This window comes from Vulpes vulpes, chromosome 16 (assembly GCF_048418805.1).
Source record: "Vulpes vulpes isolate BD-2025 chromosome 16, VulVul3, whole genome shotgun sequence".
NCBI classification, from domain to species: domain Eukaryota; kingdom Metazoa; phylum Chordata; class Mammalia; order Carnivora; family Canidae; genus Vulpes; species Vulpes vulpes.
Window position 1 is genome coordinate 73,975,301 of NC_132795.1, and position 22,522 is coordinate 73,997,822.

Genomic DNA, 22,522 nt, shown 5'->3' on the forward strand with positions numbered 1-22,522 from the left:
CTGGAATCGGGGCCCCTGCTGCTCCCTCCCCAAACAGACCGTTACTGGGTTTCCGTTGTGTGGGGAGGGCGTGAGGGGCTGCTGCTTAATTAATCATTTTAGGCCACCCTGGGAAACTCATTAAGCCACCTCTCAGGGCTGGGAGCAGGATGCCGCTCTCAAAGTTGGAACTTTCTGGTCTGCCACACTGGGGTCCATTTTTCCCTCCACCCATGTGTACACACGTGCATGAGAATGTGCGTGTGTGTGTGTGTGTGTGTGAGAGAGAGAGAGAGAGAGAGAGAGAGAGAGAGCGTGCGCGTGCGCTGGCGTGCCCTCCAGTCTACGATTGTGTGTGTGTTTGCGTTTCCTAGATTCTGCAAGGAACTTCCCCTGATTCTTCTTAATTACCAGCCTAGAAGAAATTCAAGATGCTTAGAGCAAAGGTCAAACTCCACCTGTTTTCCCTGCACTTCATTTTCTGGCAGTTCCCACAATAGTACAGATAAGTACAAGATTCAGGCAATCTTTTCTAATTAAAGTAATTAAAAACCGGCGATGATTGCACCTTTCATCTGAACGGGAAAATATTTACTCATCCAAACTGCAGGCCCTTCAAAGCATTCAGGAGGTCTATTTTGACAAACAGATCCTCCCCCTCCCCCAGTCCATTCTCTCTCCTCCAGGACACACACACACAAAGGCGGGTTTATTTGGCAAGAGGCGGCTTGACGGGCACCCTAGAAGCTGTGAGGGAGGGTGGGAGCCTGAGGCAGGTTTTGAGTAAGTGGACACGTTAGCCCAGTCCCTGCCAGGCCCTGTTGAGAGGGTTTCTGGGGCTGTTGGGATTTTGATTTGACTGATCGATGCTTTGCCGTTGCTCCTTCTCCTTCTCCCAGGGAATCCACTCAACGACCCCCTGCTTTCCTGGGACAGCGCTCCTCTCTTTAGGCCTTGCCCTCTGAACTGGCAGGCATGGAACCTCAAATGGGAGAGAACCTGTTGGAGGCTCAGATCTAGTCCATCCCACTGCTCATCTTCCCGTCTTTTTGCCCAACACACTCGTATTAAGTTGCTATTTTGCACAAGCCTGTGTGCTTGATACACCAGTACTTTGTCAGTGCTGAAGGGACTTCTGGGGGCGTGCGGTACAACCCCTACCCTCAAGAAACACAGTTGCACAAACTTCTGAACGAACAACCCTTGGCTCCCCCAGGAGAAATCCAACAGAATGCAGGCTGCACTATTTCACTTTGAGGGTTTGAGGCAAGTATAATCACCCAGTTTCCTGGTGAATGGGGTTTGGTCTCACAAATTGCAACTCTTCCCTAACTAGGGAGCTCCTCCTGTGACCCCTTGCCAGTGGGAACAGGGGTGCCCTGATATTCCAGGGCCAGGACTCTAGGGGCTAGTGTCTTTTAGGGAGTGGGAGGTATAAACGGGCAGAAGCACGAATGCCCAGTCCCATGGCCTGAGGCTGACCTGATCTCTGTCCCATATCACCCCCCTCCTCGTCCCCACTGCTGCCACAGGAGACAGGACATGCTTTGGAGCTGGTGCAGCTAGAGCTTGAAGCAGTCTCAATGGGATTATCCCACTTAGAGGCAGTTCCCAAATCCTCAGAATATGACATGAAGGAAAATTCTAGGAAACAGTTCCAGGAACACCCTGGCCCAGTTGTCCCCCGAGAAGGGCCTGGTTGCCTCTGCCTGCCCAGGCCAGGCTGGACAGTGTCCTCAGCATGACCCAGAGCCCTCAGCTGTCCTCCCTGCTGAGCCACGGCCTCAGAGAGCCAGGGTGGGCAGATCCGTATCTGTGGGAAGCCTGCTGTGCAGGGTGACTGGGTAAGAGAGGGATTGGTGTGTGTGCCAAGTGTCTGGCCTCTTGGTAGATGGGCTTACTTTGAACCCAGAATAGGCTCATCAGAGAGTGGGGGTGAGCCTACGGGGCTCTCCCAGTCTGCAAGCTCACTCAGAGTCAACCATCTTTGGACTCTGGGCTCCGGCAAAGCCACCCCCAAACCTCCCTCTTTCCCAGCCTCACCTCTCTAGTGCCCAGCTCTAGAGTGACAGCTCTCATCTGGGCCACTTCTCTTTCTCCTCACACCTGGAAACACAGTCACTGGCACACCTAAAGCAGAGTCCCTGAGGCCCAGCTCACATCTAGGGGTCTTGACTTGGGCCTGACTCCAACTGGACTCTTCTTGCTGGTCTCAGTCACTGTGGGAGACCTGTGAGAACCATGGAAGCTGAGGATTCTCTCTCAGGTAAATACTGTCAATCCATGTGCACACACATATGTGCCCGTCACACAAAGGTGCACACAGTGTAGGGATCCTGGTGTCCAGAAGCCCCTCCCCAGAGCTCAGGTGGGGAGTGTGGCGGGTTTGTCTCCAGGTCACCCCCAACCCTGTCCTCTTTCCAAGCTCAGTCTAACCCTCCTCCCCAGGAGGCCTGAGCCTGCAGGTGGCCCTCAATGGGTCCCAGCTCCCTCAGTTGGACTCACTCAGCGAATTGTGTTAGATCAAACCTAAGCATTGAGTGATTAACTTGCGCATGGAAACAGTCCCCCAGGGACTGGAATCCTTGTAGCAAAAATAAATTTTCCCTCTGGACCTAACTAGCTTTTGTAATCTTGCTTTCTTTCTCTTGCATTCTGGCTTTTTTTTTTTTTTTTTTGGTCTTTCTAGTATCCCAACCCGCTTTTATCTTCTTCCTTTCCTCCCACTGAGACCCAAACAAACGTCCTAGTAAACAAACTCCCAGGCCACGCTCTTAAAGAGACAGCACATGCTTATAGCCAGCTGGCCCCCGGTTCCTGCTCCCTGCGGCTTGGGGGTGTCAGAGATCACCATGGGATGCTCACAGGAAGAAGGTGGCTTAAAGCAGTTTACCAAAAAATTTCCCTAGGAGACATCGCTCTTTTCCCACACCTCATTGGAAAACAGAAGAGGAGGGAGCACTTGGGTGTCACTGCAGCAGAGGTCTCGGAGTGGTACTGCTGGTGAGGTCTGACGCCGAGACTATTATTTTCCTTTGTCTATATAATCCAAAAGCATTTCTTTCTTTTCAAGTGTGATTGAAAAAAAAAAGTGTTTTCCTGTCAAACTTCCTGCTCCCCCCACTACCAAGCAAGCACATCTCCAAAGTGATAGTATTGAACAAAGGGAAAATATGAGACTGATCTAGTTTGCACACAACTTTCCTGGAACTTGGCGGCTTGTGACTCGGAGAGGCTCCGGTCTTAATTTGTATTGTTTGTCTATTGCTGGGTTGGTGCGCCAAAGTCACTGGGTATGTGTGTAGGGCTGTGTGTGTACGTGTGTGTACGTGGGTGTGCGTGAGTCTGTGTGTGTGCCAGGCTGCTGCCTCGTGGGTCTCCGCCCTGAACAGGGGTCTCCACAGCCCTGGGTATGTGGACAAGATGAGGACACTCATCACTTCCCATCTGAGTTGTCTGGACTGGAAAGATTGGCAGTTCTTGGAGGCACCTGGGCGGGGAGGGCGGTTGCCGTGCTCATTTCCATCCACCAAGTGGCCCAGCCCAGCAAGGAAGGTGTCCAGGCCAGCATCCCATGCGGGTCAGGAGGGACTGAGCTTCTGCTTTTGGAATAGCTCCCTGGCAAGGCTGAGCTGATGCTCCCAGCCCGGGTCTGAGCAGCAGGCTCCAGAGTGGACGCCGTGGCCCTGCCACGGGCATGAAGACAGGGCCCCCTGCACCCTTTCCTTGTCTCCTGCTTTGAGGGCTGGCCTCCACCTGGCGTGGGGACAACTGCTGACACCCCTAAACCACAGACTTCTGTAGAACAAAGCCTAACCAAGGTGGCTTTTCCCCTTTAAGAGAATACATTCCTCAGCGGGACAGTTGCCCCCAGGGCTCTCTCCCACTCCCACTTGGAAGCCAGGCAGAAAAATTGCCTGGTGGGCAGGATTATGGGATTAGTCAACTTTCCCAAAACAGGCCCAGAGGCTCTGGGTCCGAAATGAGTTTTGGTCTGAGCCTTTCCCTGTGATTAGTGACAGATGTGTCAGTGGGCCCTCCCTCCCCCTCCCACTCCCAGCCTTGCTTCTTCCCTGAGTGCTAGTAACTGTGTTACCTTAATCACAGGCTCCAGAAATCTGGGGAAAGCATGTTTCAGTGAAAATGAGCCCATGGTTCAGTGGCTCCAAGGCCCAAAGAGGAAGGTATTACTGATTGGAGCGACAGTCTGCTTTTGCCAGTCCCTCCTTACTGTGCCTGCCACCCACCCCCACTCCTGCCCCTGCTAGAGAGCAGCGCCCCCTTAAAGCCACCCTGTGCTAGAGGAGCTAAGGGGGCTGGTTAGACTATGATGGTCTGCAGCCTGTCCAGCTCCTGCCTTCCATTCCTCCCTGCCCTCTGTCCCCGCCAGGTCTCTGGGCCCAGCTCCCAGGGGCCCCCTACACTCTGAGACAAGCTGGCCACCCCTGGCCCTCCTTGACCTAGGTCTGCCCTGCAGGCCGTTTGTGAGCTGGTCTGTACCGTTTCCAGAGCTAGTGTTTCCCAGGTAACAAGCTCCTCAAGACCAATCAGTGGAGGCCACTGTGTCGGGACAGTGGGATGTCCGAGGATGTCCCTGTGGCAGAAGCAGGGCCTGGATCTAAGCCAGGGAGGGGTGCTCGTAACTCCCCTCATAGGCCCAGTGGCCTTGCCTGCATTTAGAAGTTCCTTGCAGAGAAACTTTACACCCACGGCTGGTATCCCTCAATGGGGCACTCGGGGCTTTGATCTCTGTAAAGGCTAGAAGCAAGGAAATAGAATTTTGGTTCTTTCACAGATGTGGACAATCTCTAAAGCTAGCGGGGTCCTCATTTTAACCCTGCAACAAAAATCTCCTGATGGAGCTAAACTGGTGGTCTGGGAGTGAGGTTTTCCTGCCTTGTGCCAGCCACTGGGGGGCTGCTTGGCCTTGGCTCCTCTGGCTGCTAACTGACTGCCAGGCCACACCCAGGACAGAGTTCTGAGCCTCGAGCAGATTCCAGAGCACAAAAGGGCCAAGGGCAGAGTTCCCACAGAGCCCAGAGCTCAGAGTGATGCTAACCCCTGACCAGACTGGAATGGGGGATAAGTCTGAGCTCTCAGTGTTTCCCAAAGGAGAGGCTGGCCCTTCTTTCGAGGCTAAAATATAACCTGTGGAGCAAATAAATTCTCACAGATGAAAGAAGTAAGGCTCATCAACATGTTAGAGCTGGACAGACCTTGTAGGCCTCCTAATATTAGCTGGCAGCAGAATCACAGATTTCTGGGTCCTGCCTGAGAGGTTCTGACCCAGCGGGAGTTGGGACCTGGCCATTGTTGTGGAAGGGGACACTCTTTAGAACTCTGATACCAGTCCTCCTCTCCCATTTTACAGATGCAGAAACCAAGGCCGGTGGGAAGAATCAGCTTGAGCAAGGTCACCAGGGGTGATGGTGCCCCTGGGGGTGAAGGTGTCCTGTCTCCCTGGCAAAAGAACATCCACTTGTCCCTCCCTGCCTCATGATTGTAAGCCCAGGGCCACACAACTGGTAGTCAGCCCTCCCTGCTGGCTGCCACCACCCACCGGGCACTATTTAGTTCTGGCTGTGGCTTAGAAAATGGGTGGCACCCAATTGGTGCTGGAAATGGAAGTGGCATGTTTTGGCGTGTCCTGGCCTCCGGGCTGAAAACTGTTTATTTGGACTATTAAGAACACGACTTTAGCTGAACCACAAAATCAGACGGAAACCTTTATCTTGGGTGGCACGTTCTGGGCTTCCTCCCATCCTCTTGCAGGCTCGAAGAGTGGGTTCACATTGGATAGGGTGCATCTAGGAACGATTCCAGTGGCTCTGGCCTCTGCTCTGGAGAGATTAGTCAAGTGTATGGAGAGTAAGCCTTCTCCATTGTCTCTGGATTGTTGATGGGAATGGGGCTATTGGTAGGGGACCCAAACTCTAGGGCCTCTGGCGTCTCTTGAGGTGTGGGTGAGGTTTCTTCTGCAATTGGCCAAGACATATCTTCTGGACCATCTTCTGCTACCCCAGGGACCATTGTCTCAAACTATCTCCTTGTTCTCCTCCGGCCAAGAAAAGGACAAGAAAAATGGAAGAAAAGGACACATCACCCATCCTCATTCCAGCACACTGAGGGGGTGGGAGGGCTTGGCTCTGGCAACTCTTGATGCCCCCTTCAGTCCTCACCCCTCTGGGTGTTCCTGGGCCTCGACCACAGTGAGGGTCCATGGGTAGATGAGTCAGGTGTTTGTTTATAACTCTCCTTGAAGTGGAAGCTTCTTGCAACACAAAACCCCAAGCCTCAGCCTCCTCAAGTAGCTCCAAGAGGAGCCAGCCCTCTTGGCCTTAGCTGATCATGGTTGATCACTGTGCTGAGACATGGTCCATGATTGGGCTCTTAGGGGCCCTGTGAGGGGTGACCAAGATAGCCTCTTTCCTCCAGCTGCTCTCCCTCCTTCCCTCCCTCCCTCCCATGGCAGCTGAGTAGGCACACCCTGCTCTCACACCTTCCAGGGTCCACCAGATACCCACTGGATCCCTGAAAACACTGAATAGAACTTGTTTCTAGAACCTCAGATTTTAAAATTCTACATCTGATTTTGTTTCTAAATGATTTCCACTGGCAACTTTGTCTAGCTATGCACTGTAGAAACTTCTTGGGGTAGGAACCCAGTTTCCTGCCAATCACAAGTCTCTCCAACCCCACCCCTGCCCCTGTGACCCACCAAGGGTCTGGGTTAGAGCTGATGAGTGACTTTGGCATTACCACCTTGGCTAATGACCTTGTCACAGAGTGTGCATATGCAAGGGCTGGGGCATGGGGAGCACTGGGACACATCTGCCCTCCCTTTATCCGCCTCAGCAGCTACCTTGGGATGCACCCCCTACCCCAGTGCCTCCCTCCCCAACACACACTGGAGTGGGGTGCAAGGGCCAAATGCCCAGGAGGCAAGAGGCTGATGTCTCCCTTTGGGAAATGCCTTCTCACACTCTGCCCAGAGTGGATTCCAGCAAAGGGGGTGGACGGCCAGAGTGTCAATGGAAACAGTGAAATCTCTAATCTCCAATCTGTTTCTGCATTCTGGCTCCAATCCCAGTTAAAAAAACAAAAAAAAAACAAAAAAACAACAACTAGCAAAGAAAATAAACCTGCTTAGGGCTCAGCTGGGTTGGGCAGTTGAGGGGATGGTGGTCTGCAGTCCAGGGAGGTAAAAATGAGGCAAGAGCATGAAGAATTCTGCATTGTTTCACAATTGGTCCATTGCTCCCATAGTCATACAGACTGGTAGGGACGAGGTGGGGAGTGGGATTATAATGAAAGAGAAGAAGCAGCAAAACACCGTGTGAACCTGGGGAGGACACCATGGGTTACCTGTTAGCCTGCCAGGCCAGCCGCTCAAGGAGGTGAGGACTCCTGGCCACTCCACACAGGCCTGCTGGTCCTGCCCTCCCGCCTCCATCTCCACCTGGGCAGCTGGAAGTTTCAGACGATGAGTAGGTCCTTTTCCTGGGCTAGACCCTCACCCCGCACCCCATTTCCTGGAGAGGCTAGGGCGGTTTTCTAAGTTGCTAGTTGAGGGGCCTGGGGAAAGGAGGGAGTCCTGCCTGACAGTGGAGGCTGGGGACAGAGGGCCAAGGGTCTGAGGAAGGAGACAAACTGGGGGAGGTGGCTCAGCAGTTCTTGTCCTATGACCTCACGACCTCACACTCAGTAGACATTCCTTTGCTCTCCTGCTTTGGGGGGAGAGAGCAGACCCAGGGCAGCTGTGAGAACAGCCTCTCTCGTTCCCTGAGCGAGGGCCACTTCCCAGGCACTGGGCTTTGCGCTCCACACAAGTGATTTCATTTAATCACCACAGCACCCCGGCAAGGGGGGAGGGACAGCAGTCCTGGACTGAGTTGTTCAAGGTGACTCAGTTCTTATTTGGCAAAGCTGGGGCTTGATAGTGCTGTTACCCCCCTCAGCCACGGCCCTCGTGGGGTGCGGCCTGCCTCACGGAGCCCAGGACGGCCCTTGCGCCGGCTCTCCGGGCAGGGTGGAGGTGGAGGGGGTGGCCCTGGCTCCGAGGTTCGGGCCCACGCACTAATCTGGGCAGGCCTGACTCCTCACCAGAGGTGTGAGCATGCCCGGGTGTGGGGACCAGAATGAGGCACTTTAACGAACAAGTTGGAATCCGTCGTAGGTGAGCAATAAAGTGCCCTGGGGGCATTTTCCATCCTAAATCGGGATGATTTGACTCTGCAGATCCTTGGTGCTGAAGCCATTTCCAGGGCAACTAGAAGGCTTGTGGAGACTCTAAAGGGCAGGGCCAGCAGGGAGCTGAACCCGTGGTGGAGGCCACAAGCCCTTGCCTACCTCCTGCCATCCTACCCCCTCCATCTTAGGCACTGAGGGTCTCGCCTTTCTCTTTGAGAGCCTGTTCTGGATTGCCGGGGTGTGCACTTGCCTGGTTATCCTCGGATCGTTAAGTGAACCCAGCGGGGATTGCCAGGGGTGTCATCTGTGCCCACAGCTTCGGGGAGCATGCTATGTCCGACCTCAGAGTGGCATTTCTAGTTCAGGCTTCTTTTCCATGTTTTTGCCTAAAAGATTCTCCAGCAGGGTGTCCCACCTCAAACTCATGCGGTCCAACTAGAGCTCATCCTCCCTTTGTCCCCCACTCCACCCCACCAGTGGGCACAGAATCTCTCTGGAATTGCCTCCCTCTCTCCTTAGTATCCCAGGCACCCCCAAGTTCTGCTTCTTGACCTTAAGAGGTCACATCTCCATCTTCCCTTCTCTGCCCCTCTTGAAATCCCATGTATTGAATTATTTATTATAGGAGCCTCCTGACAGTCTTCTGCCTTCCAGTCATCTAGCTCATATTCTTGGGCAGTCATCCCAAAGCCAGGCCCAGAGCATGTCATTTCCCAATTCTGGCACTCTCAATGGCTCCCCAGTGCCTCCAAAATACCCCCAAACTTTTCAGCATAGATTCACAGTCCCCACCTTGAATTGACTCTCAACCCTGCTTTCCAGCCTGGCTGCCCACTCTTGCTCCTTAAAATCTGTGTGTTGCAACTGTTCCAGACCCCCTAAATCACCCTTGCACTTAATGACTCTATGATGTGCCTTCCACATACTTTTACTTGGTGTGGACAGTCCTGCCTCTGACCAGCACAAAGTCCCACCCTTGGTTCAAGACTCAGCCCAGACACGGAACACCCAAACCCAAATGACAGTTAGGACCATGGGAGCCAAACCCAGTCCTCTTAATTCTGTTGTTGGGCCTTTTGTCATGAATCCTTCTGTGCCTTGATTTGTCCATCTGTAAAACGAGTATAATAGCAGTAGTGCCTGCCTCATTGGGTATTTGAGGATTGAGACTGTGTGTAAAGTAGAAGAGTGTCTGGCATGTGGTGTCACTTAGCACTTAGCACTTTAAGTGTCTAAGAATAGCTATAATGCCCCAGACTATGAAGCCTCCTCGGGTCCCCTCCCCAGACCTCCATACTCCCATAGCATTTGGTTGACACTGCTGATAGCACTTACCACATTGCCTGGTTGTGGAGTTAGAATCCTTTGATGGCAGGGGCACCTGGGTGGCTCAGTCCATTAAGCAAGCATCTCCCTTCTGCATAGGTCATGATCCTGGGGTCCTGGGATCAAATCCCAAGCAGGGAGTCTGCTGCTCCCTCTGCCCCTGTACCCCCATTCCGCCCTGCTTGTGTGTGCCTGCTGTCTCTCTCAAATAAATAAATAAAATCTTAAAAAAAAAAAAAAAGAATCTTTTGATGGCAATTGGGCAATTGTTAGAAACCCACGGAGGAGGCGAACAAGGGGATTTTTATCACAAACTTCAGGGTGGGTCTCATAGCACCCAAGGGCAGGAATGCAGCAGGACCTTAGGAAGCCCTGGCATTGGCAGCTGGAAGCACTGCTTGGGCAGCATTATCTCTCAGAACATCCACCTAATTATTTTCTTTGTAGACTGTAGCCTTGAAGACTTGACTGAAGCCTGCTGCCCAGAGCGCCTGAGAGTATCTGCCACTGTCACAAAAAGATGGAATCTCTCTGGGTCGCAGTTCAGGAGCGTGGGGCGTGGGAGGGGGTAATGCTATACAGAATTATTGCTGAGGTGCCTCAATATGGGAGAGGGAATGCGATTAGGGGGTCCATACCACAGACTACAAATTGGTTCCCCAAATCTGTTTCCTCATCCTTCTTAGTAATAGAACTCCCAGTTTTCGCAGTTCTGAATAAAGACTACATTTCCCAGCCTCCTTTGCAGCTAAATCTGGCCACGTGACTAAGTTTTGGCCAAAGTGTCTTTAAAGGGTATGGATGGCCTTTCCTTGCTTCTTCCTAGTAGCTGGACTCTGGAACCAGACTGAGTTGAAATCCTGGCCCTGCCACCTAGTTGTGTAACCTTGGGCAAGTTACTTAATTCTCTTTATTAGCAATAAAATAGGAGTAAAAATAATATTGACATCATAGGGCTATTGTTAAGATTCTATGAATTAATATTTGAAGAGTGATTTGAATGGCTCCTGGCACATAGTGTGTGCTCTCTAAGTGTGGCTCTGGTAAGGACGGTGATGTTGATGAGGAGGAAGATGGCCAGGTTGCAGCTCGAGTACATGTGGGGTCATGAAGGAGACCCCTACACTGAGGGTGCCCTCAACCCTTAACACCTGTTGAGCCACAAAACCAGCCTGGACTGCTTGCCTCTGGCCATGTTTATAGGAGAGAAAAAGCAAGTTCTGCCTTAGTAAAGCCACTGTCATTTGGGATGATGCAGTTACTTGCCACCTAACCGAATCCTAAATGATAGGGGACCTTGTAGGTCCAGCACACAGCAGCTCTGTCCGTTGCATCATGTAGTAGGTCCTGAGACCGTGTCCTATTGTGCCATCTGAGGTACATTCTTTCAAGACAGGATAGCTTTCTGTGTCATCCTTGTATCGTCTACACTCCCTATAAAGTCCTGCTCACAATAGGTGCTTGGTAAGTTTTGAATGATTGGGGAAAATGATGCTAAAAAGTGTTTGTCTGGCTAAGCAGACTCTGTCATAGTCTGAAATATCCAAGGGATTCTTTGTTGGCTGGTTGCAGAAAATCGGTGGTAATGGAGAACAAGGTTTATCCGGCATAATGTGTGGTGTTCTAAGGGACAGGTGCATTATATTGCTTAAACCTTATGACCACCCTATGAAATAAATACTCCCTTCAGCCTCATTTTACAAATGAGGACTCTGGGCTTCAGAGAGAAGATCTTCGATCCACACAATAGAGCCAGGACCCAAACTCAGGACCCAAACTCAGGCAGTTTCACTCACCTGGGATCCTTTTTTTTTTTTTTTTTTTTTAAGATTTTATTTATTTACTCATGAGAGACAGAGACACAGGCAGAGGGAGAAGCAGGCATCACACAGAGAGCCTGACGTGGGACTCGATCCAGGGTCTCCAGGATCACGCCCTGGGCTGCAGGCGGCACTAAACCACTGTGCCACCCGGGCTGCCCTTACCTGGGGTCCTAACAGTTATGCTGTGAAACTTTCTCTAGGCCTTTTCTCCTGTGAGCCCTTTGGAAAGGAGGCTGAGATCACCGAGAAGACTTTGCTTCTCTTTCTACTTTGGAAGTTTGTCTGGAGGAGGGCTGAGCTTCAGGGGGAAATGTCAGGGTTTTCCTGAGGTCAGTGGGGTGAAGATCTACGCGGACCCTGACACTGCACAAACCCAATCCCCCTGTACCCCCACACTGGCTAGCATTTCTGCGGCCATGGCTAGCAGCTGGACCAATGGGCTGATCTTCGGCAAATAGTGACAGAGGCAGTTTGTCTTCATTTTGCTCCAGCCTGTTATGTGATTTTCAACATCCCAGATCCTATTAGGGCCCTCACATGTTGCCTCCACAAGAAAAGCTTCATTTTGAAAGATGAAAATAAAGAATGACCCTGTCCCCACAAATGAAAATTTCATGGTGAGATTTTAGGCAGCAGAAATTTTGGGGTTGGAGAACTTCCTGTTCCTTCTGGAATCATCCCTTCTCCTTCCCCTCTGCCTCTTCCTCTTTCTTCTTCCCCTCTCTTTTCCTCCTCTCCTTTTCCTCTCTTCCTCCTTTTGTTTTTTAAAGATGTTATTTATTTATTCATGAGAGACACAGAGAGAGACAGAGACACAGGCAGAGGGAGAAGCAGACTCCTTGCAGGGAGCCCAATGGAGGACTCGGTCCCAGGACCCTGGGACCCCAGGGACCACGCCCTGAGCCGAAGGGTTCAACCACTGAGCACCCAGCGGCCCTTCTCTTCCTCCTTCTAACCACTTCACACCCCGCTCTCTTTTTCCTGGCCTAAGAGTCCATGTGTCCTTCAGGGCCACTTTCAGTCCCTGGTCCAAGAGGACCTCTCTGCCTGTTCCCACGCCTATGGGCCATCCCTGTCCCCCTGCCCATCCCTGGCTCAGAGCTCCCCTGGTGCTTACAGTCTGGGCTGCACGCTTCAGTGCCTCTTCATGCCCTGGGCCAATCCTCCACAAGGACCAAGGCCACACTGAGTTGCTAGGGATCATGTTGCAGGAATTTCTTCTTCAGGAAGTCTTCCGTCTCAGGGAAATCTCCATGACCTCTTCAGTCTCTTCCTGCCTTTTTATTTTTTTTAGTTTTAAAATATTTTTATTTATTTATTTGAAAGAGAGCAAGAGCGAGAGAGATCACAGAGGGAGAAGGACAAGTAGACTCCCCACTGAGCAGAGAGCCTGACACGGGGCTCAATCCCAGGACCCTGAGATCATGACCTGAGCTGTAGACTGGCACTTCACCAGCTGAGCCACCCAGCCTTCCCCCTGCCCTGTTTTTTTTTTTTTTTTAAGATTTTATTTATTTATGCATGGAAGACACACACAGAAAGAGGCAGAGACACAGGCAGAGGGAGAAGCAGGCTCCATGCAGGGAGCTTGATGTGGGACTCGATCCCCAGTCTCCAGGATCAGGCCCTGGACCAAAGGCAGGTGCTAAACCACTGAGCCACCGGGGCTGCCCCTGCCCTGGGTTTTAAAGATTACCTACTCTTCCTTGTATTTCCCTCATGGTGCCTGATTCAGTGTTGGGGGACAGGTGCTTAGGAAGTATTTACTGAGCTAAGTCTTTCTCTTTCTGGAAGCAAACGTGAAGGGTCATTGAGCAATGGTGGAAAAGCTCTCTTATTTTCAAAGATCTCCCAACAAGGAGGCAACACACGTCCAGGGTTTGGGGATCAGTGCTTTTTGGAGACTGCCTGGTTGTGCTGCAGTGGGTGCTCTGGCGCCCCCTCTGGCCTGCCTGGCCTTGACGGACACTCCTCTGGTGCAGCCTCTAGGCTGGAAAGCACAGTGGGCCGTTCCTTGGATGACTCAACATCCCACTTGGCCTCAGCTCCAGCCTCCTCCCTCCTGGCTCCAAGCAGTCACCCCAAAGGACCAGGCCAAGACCACGGAGGTCCCAGATTTTCTTAGAAAGATCCCAGTGCCAAATGGGAATGGCCATGGCAGAAATTCAGCAAAATGCAAGCACAGGCACTTTCAAGTCATGGCTTTGTGTTTCCTGTCCCCATGGCCTCGTTCTGCCACACTTCACAATGCCTAGATGGAGGGAGTTCATCTCAGACAGAAACACTTGTTTACCTCTGTGACTTTCTACAGGACTCAGATCTACAACCACCAGGAAACTGCTTGGAATGGGGCTAAGTATGTGGGGGGGGGGGGGGGGGGTGCACATCCTGCTGTGCTGGACCTGGACCCCTGACTCCAGCACCTGGGGAAAATGCAGCCCCACAAGGAGCCCATTCTAGACAAAGCCAGAGGAGGTGTTTGGGCCTGGGTTTGCATTTGTACTGTTACCTGGTGTTCAAAGGCCCTGTGACACCCTCGGAAATGGCATCCATGTTCCTGGCATTCTGCTCAGTACCTCCTTGCCGTCTTCTTTCCCTCCCACAACATTCTGGACCACAGGGTGGAATGAATGGACTTGTGACTGAAGGCACAAGTGGAAACAATGTCCTCTTACTTCACGTTTGCTTGAGACCCCAAGACCTTTGCATCTTGCCAAGCCTGAGTTATCCCTCCCTGGGCACATTGCATCTACTCCTGGAATGGCCTCAACACCCTCACCCCATCCACACACTCCCCAACCTTCAGGATGTGATTCAGTTTTGCTTTCATTGCCTTCCCTATTCCAGAGCCCTCAGAGACCTCTTTTTCTCCTTTAAGCTCTTAAGTCTTATTATTTGTACCATTCTTGAGTGGCATTCAACATTGTGACATTGTTTATTGTCTTGCGTGGCTATGAAGTGTTTTGTGTGCTTAGTTTCCATCCACTCTATGCACATTTTTAAAAAGATTTTATTTATTTATTTGACAGAGAGATAGAGCCAGAGAGCACAAGTTGGGGGAATGGGAGAAGCAAACTTTCTACTGAGCAAGAAGCCTGACCTGGGGCTTGATCCCAGGACCACGGGATCATGACCCCAGTCAAAGGCAGATGCCTAACTGACTGAGCCTCCCAGGCACCAGCTCTGTCTAATAGAAATAGAATGTGAGCTACATATGTAATTTTAAAATATCCAGTAATCACATGAAAAAGTACAAAGGAACAAGCCAAATTAGTTTTAATAATGTATTTTATTTAACCCAATTTATCAAAAATAAAATAAGTAGAACTGATGTAAAAAAATTACTGAGATATTTTACCTTTTTCTGATACAAAGTCTTCAAAATCTAGTATGTATTTTACACTTGTGGCACGTGTTATTTTAGCTGCTAAATTTTCATGGAAAACTATTTATCTCCATTTAGACTTTTTTTAAAAAAAGATTTTATTTATTTATTCATGAGAGACACAGGGAGAGAGAGAGAGGCAGAGACACAGGCAGAAGGAGAAGCAGGCTCCACGCAGGGAGCCCGACGTGGGTGGGACTCGATCCCAGGCCCTGAGCTGAAGGCGGCGCTAAACTGCTGAGCCACCTGGGCTGCCCTCCATTTAGATTTAATGATGACCTCTCCTTTCCTTTCATCTGCCAAATATGGAACCAGGGCATCATCTTGGCGGTTCTAAGATGGAACCACACAACTAAGGGAATTCTGGGAATTATAGTTCCCAGCCTCTCTTGGTGCCATAGAGAATGTGGAAAGAGATGGTGGGGCTATCGAATGGACAAGGGACAATCGGGCTCATTATGCCATTGGACAAGCTCTCTTAGGAGTAAGTGGGAAGAGGGAGCCCTGGGTGGCTCAGTGGTTTAGTGCCTGCCTTTGGCCCAGGTCGTGATCCTGGAGTCCCAGGATCAAGTCCCATGTCGGGCTCCCTGCATTGAGCCTGCTTCTCCCTCTGCCTGTGTCTCTGCCTCTTTCTCTCTCTTTTTCTCTCTCTCTCTGTGTCTCATGAATAAATAAAAAAAATCTTAAAAAAAAAAAAAAAGGAGTAAGTGGGAAGAGTTGCCATTTGGGAGGAGCAGCAGAAGCAGAGCAAACACTGGGAAGGCAGGCAGTAAATACAGCAAGGCCCCTGACTAAGCCCAGAGGAGAGGAGTCTCTGGTAGTGGTTGGGAAAGCAGAGAAGAAGGAATATGGAAGAACAATGGGTCTCTGAAGTGCTCTGGGCATCCAGATGCTCCAGTGTCACAAAACAGCCAGAGTTATCTCTCAATGATATCCACATGGAGGGTGCTCATGGTTGTTTCTCTCCCTGACTCTAGGTGCTAAGATTTGCTGGGACAAGGTGTGCTCCTGAGGTCTCAGATACTCTATGAACTCAGAGGCTGTGGGAATCCCACCTCCTCCAGTCAACAATCCCTTCCTGAGCCCCTTATTTTGATGCTTGCTCACACATACACTGTCATGGCTTGTTTGGGGTTCTGCATGTGCTACATCCCTCCATGTAGCCCTTTGTGGACAGAGGCCCAACCTATCTTCTATATCCACACAACCTGGAATGTGCTCCACATAGCAGGGCTGGATGGAGCTGGCGCAGAGGCCAGCAGGGAAGAACTCTGGCACCACCAGAGCCACTAAAGCTGCTCCTGTCACTGGTGGGCAAGGGTCCGGAAGAAGGGACAAAAGTCCATGGAGGGCCACTTCCCTTTATCCCAGGGCAGTCAACCTGAATGAGGAATTGGAGGAGCAAACTTGGCTGAAAGAAATCAGAGATCAACTGGAATCAACCCTCAGGCTACTGAAAAGAGTAATGCAAACAAAACCTGTGTGTGTTGGGGGTGGGGCCTGGTTGCCGTGGCACCAAGGGCACTAGGCCACACCCACCAAGGCTGGGCCAAGCAGAGGTGAGGTTCTGCAAGGGACACTCTGTAGGCAGCCAAGTCCTCTAGAAAAAGCTAGCACCGCATTGGAACAACTGCCAAGTAAAGAGGAGAACCCCAAGTGAGGACACCAGCTTCTGATCAGTGAATGAGCCACTTACCTCTCTCTTTCTAGGCATTATGCCCAGATATTGGAAGTATAGTAACTATGACTTTTCAGTTCCTTCTTTTTTTTTTTTTTTTTTTCTGTTCCTTCTTAAGAAGGTCTTAAGAACTTTAGGGCTAGGCTAAATAGGGCTAGAGTCCATCTAGTCAGTGCCATCATCTTGCAGATGAGGAAACCAAAGTGAATTTGAGGTCAGGTTGGAGGTAGAGTCTAGCCTCTTGGTTCCTCCCCAAATGCTTTCCCTTCTTCCCTTGGTCCTTTTTGCTTGTCTCACCTGATATATTCTCTCTTCCATCCCCTCTCAAGACTGGGATCTTTTTTCTGATACTTCATCTTCTGAAGAGATAACATTCTCCATGTTTCTTGATTTCAGCAGCATGAGAGCAAGCTTTGAGTGCCAGGTGCATTTGAGGACGTTATATAAATGGTTAGTCAGGTCTCATCTAGTGATCTGGAGGGAGCACCCATGGGACAGGAAGTCAGACTTCATGGGGCTGTTGAGACATCCAAGCTGCCAAAGTCGGACCATGGTGCTTTCAGCAATGAAATAGGGTGGATTTGACAAGACCGGTCTTCAGAGACATCCCTCAACCATAATTTGTGCCAATTTGAGGGTCTGACACCAGATGGCAGTGTTGTTCTGTTATGAATTTTAGACAACTTGCCCTTCTGAGAGAAAGGTTTTCGATTTCATTCATTCATTCATTCATTCATTCATTCATTCATTCGACAAATATTCGCTGACTACTTACACTATGCCAAGCACTTTCTAGGTACTGGCGATACAGCAGTGAACCAGACACAAAAAGCTGTGACTTTTTTTTTTTTTTAAAGATTGTATTTATTTATGAGAGACACACAGAGAGAGAGAAGCAGGCTTCACGCAGGGAACCCCAAATGGGGCTTGATTGTGGGTCTCCAGGATCATGCCCTGGGCTGAAGGCGGCACTAAACCGCTGAGCCACCCAGGCTGCCCTGTGACTTCTTGATGCTTATATTCTTGTATAGGGAGAGGATGACTAAATGAGAAAAGCATTTGGTATATCATACATGCTATGAAGAAAGATAAAGCAGAGAAGGGGAAAGGAGGGCTTGGATGGGGGGACATTGCAAAGTTAAAGAGAAGTCAGAGATGATGAGAGCATAGAAACTGATGAGTGAGAAAGTGAATGGAGCCTTATGCAGCAGATAAATCGCAGAAGCAGAAAGTGTTTGCATAGAAAGGGGCTATAGAGTGGGTTGTGTTATGTTTGACAGATGGGGAGACTGAGGCTCAGAGAGGGACAGTGATATGCCAAGTGGACAATCTGGAGGGCAGAGGTTGGCAGCCTTGAGTTCTAGGCCCATCATAGCCTTCCCTGCCTCCCCCACCTCCTCTCAAAACCTATCTTGGTCCTGTAAGAACTCATGAACTCACCAATTGCTGTTTACTCCTCTTCTTGAGAACATTTTCCAGCATTTATCGACTTCTGGTCCATGGATTTTGAGCAGGAGTGATATACACCAATTCCAACAAGCTTCCATGTGCTTTCCCTTTCCTCATCAGTGCCACTAGAAGCAAGGACTCCAGAGCCTCGAAGGATGAGAACGTCACTAAAAGGAGGGATACTGGGGGCACCTGAGTGGCCCAGTCAGTTAAGCATCTGCCTTGGGCTCAGGTCATGATCCCAGGGTCTTGGGATTGAGCCCTGCATCGGGCTCCCTGCTCAGTGGGGAGTCTGCTTCTCCCTCTCCCTCTGCCCTCCCCCCACTCATGCTCTCTCTCTCTCTCAAATAAATAAAAATACATAAATACATACATAAATAATAAATAAATACAATCTTTTAAAAAAATAAAATAAAAGGAGGGAGGCTGGGTCCCTGGATGACTGCATGAAGCCATGGCTGGATTTTTGGACTGTGGCATGAGTGAGTCCCATGTGGACAGCACCAGGGATAACTATGGACTGATAATTAAGACATTGAGATTTGGGGGTTGTTTGTTACAGCAGCTGGCTTACCCTATTACCTCACTTTACCCCAACTGTCCACCAACCTTAGCTCCCTACATTGCCCATAGGGGACACTCTGCTGTTTCTGTCTGCCTGCGCAGAGCCCTTTTCTCTTTGGTTGGTCATAGTTCCCATTTTTATTGGAGGAGCCATCCCTCTTCTTGGTAAAGCTGTTTCTTATGAGACCTCCCTACCATCATGCAGAGGGCAGCATGTGACCCAAGTGGCCATTCTAAGTACACAGTCCTCTTGGCCAACTAATTGGTTCAAGGGCTTGGGGATCCCTGGGTGGCTCAGTGGTTTAGCGCCTGCCTTTGGCCCAGGGCGTGACCCTGGACTCCAGGATCAAGTCCCACATCGGGCTCCCTGCATGGAACTTGCTTCTCCCTCTGCCTGTGTCTCTGCCTCTCCCTCTCTCTCAGTCTGTGTTGCTCATGCATAAATAAATAAAATCTTTAAAAAAAAATTGGTTCAAGGGCAGATATGTAATATCATAAGAGTCTTGCTTGAGATTCAAGCTTTGGATGCTGGGAAGAGAGTCTCTCCTCCTCTGAGGTACTGAGTGATGAAGATCAAGAGAACCCGAAGCTGCTGGAGCCATTGTCCAAGGACACAAGAAAGAAGCTGACAGAAGAATGAAACCAACACAGAGACACAGAGAGGAAACTAGGCCAAAGAGCCAGAGAGAAAATCTGACTCTTTCACATCATTCCAATATTGCCAGAAGCCCTGCCTACCTTCATTTGTCCTGGTTACAAGAGCCAATTACCTTAAAAAAAAAAAAAATCCAGTTTGGTTTTTGTCACTTAGCACAGAAAGAGTTCTGATTAATAAGTAATTATAGAACTAAGATGTGTTGAGACTCATTGCTCATGTTCTGAGCTACAGACCACGATCAAATAGCAAGCAAATCAGACCCCGGCCACTAGGACCTCTCGTTTCCATATACAGACATATGTGGCAGGTGGGCTTGATGCCAATGTCAAGTAGCAAAACAACCTGTTGACAAGTTGGGTCTCATTTTCCCACATTTTAGGTTGTTGGCTTATCAGGATATGAGGAAATATACACCTTTTCCTTTACCCTTCTGGATAAAGCTGGCTTTTGAGTTCTTGAGGTTTGAGCTTTCCTTATCTCTGTGAGGGAAGTAACAGTCTTTGGTCTCTGTTTCCGGCCAAATGGAGAAGTTGTCAGGCAGGGGTGGGCTGCTCTGAGATTTGGGGAGCCTGTGCCCATCTGGTGGTTTAACGAGGTATCCATCAGGAGGGCCAGGGGAGTAATATGGCCTTTAAGGGTGTGGGACCTCTTGGACCAAAGAGGAGAAATGTTGGAGATTCTGTGGGACTGGGGGCAGGGATAACCAGAGGTTGGCCCCATAGAATTATTGAGGTGGTTGGGGGCTTCTCTGTGTCTGTGAGAACTGGACCCCAAGAGCTGAGGCTCAGAAACCTCGAAGAAGGTCCCCAGGTCAAGACTGCCTCAGAGTAGAGGCTCTCCACAGTAAGGACCATGTGGGCAGCACCAGGCTCAACTGTGCATTGACAGTTATGACCCTGCTACCTCTTTTCATGGGTGGGCAAATCCTAAGGTCTTTCTATAACCTTCTTCACCAACTATCTATAGCCTTGACAAATGCAGTTTTAGCTGGATGAAACTTAATTTGGGAAATTTTAAAATACAACGTGTCTTAATCCTGAATTTTGTGGAGTGATTAGTGTCTGTACATATTTATTTATTTTTTTGTCTGTACATATTTAATTACCAAGTGTTACAAACTATTGAGGGAACTTACTGAGCTCCATGAATCCATATAACAGGGAATCTGCTCAATTCAGTGGGAATAAATTATTTTTTTTTCTTAGTGGAAAACTTGTTCCAGAAAACCTCCTTAGATAGTTTAGTCTTAGACCAGATGGAACTGGGCACTCTCACAGTTCCGAGTTTACTTTTTATCAAGACAAAAAATAATCATTTATTATGTGCAAGAGCTTTAGGCTCTCTTGATTCTGTTGCTCAGTATTTTAGAGGAAGAGAGGCTCTCCAGTGTCCATAAACCAAATCTTTTTTTTAAGATTTTATTTATTTATTCATTAGAGACACAGAGAGAGGCAAAGACATAGGCAGAGGGAGAGGCAGGCTCCATGCAGGGAGACTGATGTGGGACTCAATCCCAGGACCCTGGGATTATGACCTGAGTCAAAGGCAGATGCTCAACCGTTGAGCCAGCCATCCATGTGCCTCCATAAACCAAATCTTAAGCAAAATTTGATTGTTATCATCAGGTTGTGTGTCTATCCCTGAACCAATCAGTTGACCAAGGGGATTGATTGTTTAGACCAACAGCCAGCCTGGTCAATCCCCACGACAACCTCTAAAGGTGAATATCATTATCCCTATTTTCCTGATGAACGAACTGATGTGGAAACAGGTTAATTTGCTTGTCCAAATTTGTGGAGGACATTATGATTATTTACCAACATCTCATTCCCCTTTCTTTCTGAGAACATGGGAGGAGGGTACTCCCCAGCTCTCTTGAAGTTGAATGGGGTCATTTGACTTTCCACAGCCAGTGAAATGTGAATGGACCTGATAGAGCTCACTTCTCAGGGGAAGCACTTAATTACTAACACTTGACCCCCTAGTTTTCTTCCCTCTTCCCAGTAATTAGGGAAGGCTGTGTATTGACACGGAGGTGTACTACAGGGTCTTCAACGTGGAAGGCAGCTGCATAGAGTCACTTAGACACGTAACAAGGCTTTGTGTGCATGAGTACATCTTTGTGGTTTTTTCAAAGATTTTATTTGAGAGAGAGAGAGCACGAGCAGTGAAGAGGGGAAAAGGGAGGAGAAGCAGACTCCCTGCTGAGCAGGGAGCCCCATATGGGACTTGATCCCAGGACACCAGATCATGACCTGAGCCCAAGGCAGACGCTTAACTGACTGAGCCACCCAGGCACCTCCATCTTTGTCATTTTAAGCCACTGGGATTTGGGGGTTGTCTGTTCCTGCAGCGTAATTTAACCTACCATGATTAATGTAAACACCACTCAATTACTAAACAGCAGAGCTAGAATTTGAACCAAAATGTGTCAGACCCCAAAGCTTGTGTTCATCACCACCGTATCGCTATATCGCTGCCATTCTTTGGGAGGTATGTTTAGCAAAATTTACAGTTTTCCTATCGCTGTGTTCCCATAATCTCCGTGAGTTTTCACCTCCAAGGGATTCAGCTTCCTCCCTAGGTTCACTTCTTGGGTAGCTGTGTTTCCCCTCATTGCCAGCTACTGAAGTTAGGTAAAAAGAAGGGACTCACTACCGGGAGCAGCCAGCAAGCCTAACATGAGTGAGAGCTGCGTTTCTCTCTTATGCACCTCCAACCAGTCCCTGCCGCGTCACCGTGATCCCCTATGGATGCCAGATTCATGCTTGAAACCCTCTGAGGGAGGATCCAGTTGGGAGCTGAGGGGTATCTCCAGGGTCATGCCATGAAAGGAAGGAGCCGGGAACCGCGCAGGTTGTTGCAATGCTGTCAGCTGGAGAGGAGTGGAAGGTAGGACAGCCATGGAGTGACAGAGAATCCAAGAGTCCTTGAGATGCTAGTTGTTTAGTTTCTAGAACAGTTCCAGATTTACACTAAAATTGAGCATATAGGGGTGCCTGGGTGGCTCAGTGGTTGAGCGTCTGCCTTCAGCTCAGGGTGTGATCCTGGGGTGCGGGATCTAGTCCAGCATCCGGGCTCCTTGCAGGGAGCCTGCTTCTCCCTCTGCCTGTGTCTCTGCCTCTCTCTCTGTGTCTCTCATGAATAAATAAATAAAATCTAAAATAAATAAATAAATAAATAAAATTTAAAAAAATAAAATTGAGCGTATAGAGGGGCGCCTGGGTGGCTCAGTTGGTTAAGAGGCTGCCTTCGGCTCAGGTCATGATTTCATGGGTCCTGGATTCGAGCCCTGAGTGAGGGTCCCTGCTCAGCCAGGAGTCTGCTTCTCCCTCTGCCTCTCTCCACCCTTCCTCCACAGCTTGTTCTTTCTCTCTCTCTCTCAAATAAAAAGATCTTTTTAAAAAATTTGAGCATATAGTACAAAGAGTTTCCATATATCCCTTGTGGCCCATATATATTTCTATTAT